The sequence below is a fragment of the Elephantulus edwardii genome, unplaced genomic scaffold (genome assembly GCF_000299155.1).
Source record: "Elephantulus edwardii isolate Elephantulus edwardi_28Jun2011 unplaced genomic scaffold, EleEdw1.0 scaffold00278, whole genome shotgun sequence".
Lineage (NCBI taxonomy): Eukaryota > Metazoa > Chordata > Mammalia > Macroscelidea > Macroscelididae > Elephantulus > Elephantulus edwardii.
The window spans coordinates 473,376-476,801 of record NW_006400028.1 but is presented as its reverse complement, the minus strand read 5'-3'; the positions used below and the strand labels follow the sequence as shown (position 1 = coordinate 476,801).

The window sequence follows — 3,426 nt, the reverse complement described above, 5'->3', positions numbered from 1 at the left end:
ACCACAGCAGTGGGCAACGAGCTTAAAGCCCCTGATGGCTCTGGGCGCTGACTCTCACCAGTGGCTATGGATGAAGTCACAGGCGATTTTCAGCCAGCGCTGGTGTTTTCTTGATGTTGAGATGTAAACTATATTGAAGCCTGTAGTCCTTAATCTTCTGCAGCAAGTGTTTCAAGTCTTCTTCAATTTCTGAAAGCAAGGTTATGCCATCTGTATAACATAGGTTATAAAGGAATATTCCTCCAATGCTGATGCCACATTCTTATTTTTACTGTCACTATCACATGCAAATAAAATATTGCTGAAGATTATTAAAAAATAGCTAGAATTACCAGAACTTCTAGAAATTCAAACTGGATCCACAAGAGGCCCAGGCACAAGAGACATTATTGTAGAAGTCTGATGGATCTCGGCTAAAAGCACAGAATATCAGAAAGATGTTTTTTTTCAGTGATTATGTAAAGACTTTTGACTGTGTGGATTATAACAAGTTATGACTAAAACTGAGAAGAATGGGAAATTTGGAACACCTGATTGTGCTCATGGAAAACCTATACATAGACCAAGACTACATGGTTTAAAATCAGGATGGCGTATATCAGTTCCGGCCTTTCACCCTATCTTTTCAACCTGTATGCTGAGCAAATAACTTGAGAAGCTGAACTAAGCACAGTAGAGATTGTAAAGGTCACATAGGACCAAGCAGGATTTCCCTCTGTTATACTCAGGGTTGCTATGAGTCAGAACAGACTCAGTGACAATAACATATAGAGCCTTCCTCATTCTGAGATTAAATAAATTATATCAATATTCACTACTATTCTTTAGCCTACTGATGATGTCTCTCTCTCTTTAATATTTGAATGCTTAAAATATCTGGTGTCAGATAGGAATCTAATTTTGTAGCCCCCCCCCAATGATTAGTCAGCACTTCTGAAACCAGACACTATATCATCTACTTTTTAATAGGTGGCTACCCACTGTAAGTCAAGGATATTCCCAAACGCCCTTTCTGATTGTGAAAATAGCTCAGCCCACCTCAAGATCGAGTCAGAAACACTAGAGAGCACACCCTGTCCAATAGTCTCACCTAATGATGAATGGAAACTGATAAGCGCCCCGGCAATCTCCCCTTCTCTAATATTATCAGAACAACCTTGAAGCATGTTCCACACCATCGCCCAGAGGTGCCCAGCACTTCTGAACCCCAGTTGCCCACAGTTGTGACATAATCACTAACACGCATTGCATGGCTTCTTTCCATTTCCTGTCTCGTTTCCTCACTACCCTACTGACGTTTTCTTCAATAAGTCCCAAATAAACTAGATATTCCAATATATGCACTTAGAAAAAAATAATTAGGTGTACATATTGTTCATAACATACTGTTGTTGTTGTTATGTGCTGTCGAGTCGCTTGCGACTCATAGCGACCCTGTGCACAACAGCCCTAAACTCTGCTCTGTCCTGTGCCAATCGTACCGTCTCCAATACACCCATCCCAATTACCCCAGTCACTGAATCAATCCACCTCATAGAGGGCCTTCCCCTCCTGCGCTGTCCCTCCACCCTCCCAAGCATGATGTCCTTCTTCAAGGACCAGTCTTTCCTTACAACATGTCCAAAGTATGTTAGATGGAACCTCAGAATCCTTGCCTCCAGGGAGCCTCCCGGATTAACCCTTTCCAGGATGAATCTTTTTGGTTTCCTAGCAGTCCATGGTCTTCACAGTTGCTTGCTATGCATCAGAGAGCTGGACAATGACTAAGGATGACAGAAGAAGAATTGATGCCTCTGAGTTGTGGTGCTGGAGATGAGTCTTGAACATACCATGAACCGCCAAGAAAACAAATAGGTCTGTCTTGGAGAGGGTGAAACCAAGTTTCTCCTTGGAAGCTAGGATTTTGAAGCTCTGTCTCTCATACTTTGGGCACATGGCCAGGAAGGACCTGTCCTTGGAGAAGGACATCATGCTCAGAAGGGTGGAGGGACAGTGCAGGAGAGAAATACCCCAAATGAGATGGTTAGATAAAGTAACTGGGGCGGTGGGAGTTGATGTGTTGGAGTCATTGAGACTGGCTTAGGAAAGGGCAGGGTTCAGAGCTGCTGTCCATAGGGTTGCTATGAGTCACAGGTGACTCAAAGGCACATAACAACAACATTGTTCATAAATTCTCTCAGTACATAGAGTTGAGAAATACATGTGTATAACATATTGATAATTATCTGTCCTCGAAGTCCTGGTAGTGTAGTGTGTAACAAGTTGTGCTGCTAACTGAAAGGTCAGTTGTTTGGATCTACCAGTCATTCCTTGGGAGAAAGATGAGCAGTCTCCTCCTGTAAAGATTTACTGCCTCAGAAACCTAGTGAATGATTGTTAGGAGTTCGAATGCACTTGACTGTGGTGGAGTTTTGTGTTTGTGTTTGTTAAATCTATCTGTTTATATTGAATATGAGTTCACTCTGTTATCTCGGACTTTAATCCACTTCCACAGGGCTTATTCTGTCCTTCTCTTTTTATTTACTCTTTCTTCTTTGACACTAGAACACTGCTTCTTACTGTCTGTCTATCTTATTGTGGATAATGGGCTCATTTGATTATTTAGTCCCAGAATATAGGTAAAGACAGTTGAGGATCTTTCTGTATCCACATGGGTAACACTACCAACTGGAGTTATGTTTAAACTGTGTTTAAGTGTGGTTCTTTTAGTCTGAGCTTTGTCATTTCCAGTCATAGCAACACTTCTAGATTATTTAGTTAGCATCCCTCAATTCCTTTTAGTGAACTTATGTCAAATATTTGTAATACAGTTAGATCATTTTACAGTCTGCATTCTGTCCTGAGATTCCCTGACTTCTTAGTTGGTTCTGGGGTTGCTGTTTTTTGTTTTATTTAACATGCTTTCTTTAAAGTTCATTCTTGGTGAGACATGTCTGTAGGTTTTGACACATGCAAAGGCATTTATTTACTACTCCAATACATTACAGAATAGGTCCATCACTCTAAAACTTCCCCTGTGTATATAGTCTTATAGTTGGTCACCATTGGTCCAAATCTTAGCAAACGCTGTCTTGTTTTATCACCTCTCTCTAGTTTTGCTTTTCCTAAAATTTCATGTGACTGGAATCCTAGATTATGTAATCTTCCTCCTAGCAAAAAGCATTTATCGAATGGATTGAGAAATTATGGTACATTCATGTGGTGGAATACTACACAGCACACAGGAACAATGATTTTATTTATTTAAAAGAAAACTTTTATTTTATGCTGGTTTACTTACGAAGTTTGTGAATGTTGTTTTTCACTCTGGATCTTTCTCACTTCCTTTAGCCAGCCTTCCCTCCACCTATCAAATTGTGCAACCCTGTGATAATCCACACCTCACCCACCCCTGCCTATCCTCACCACTGTGCACCTGCCCTCCCC

The 3,426-nt window shown here is 40.9% G+C and overlaps 1 protein-coding gene and 1 pseudogene across 2 annotated transcripts in view; one reads left to right on the top strand and one right to left on the bottom strand.

Annotated features, from left to right (window-relative positions):
* Window positions 1-1,178, bottom strand: part of LOC102856424 — a 9,581-nt pseudogene extending 8,403 nt beyond the window's left edge.
* SCN8A (sodium channel, voltage gated, type VIII, alpha subunit) overlaps window positions 1-3,426 on the top strand; it is a 352,497-nt gene that overhangs the window by 61,246 nt on the left and 287,825 nt on the right. The gene's annotated exons all lie outside the window — the stretch shown is intronic.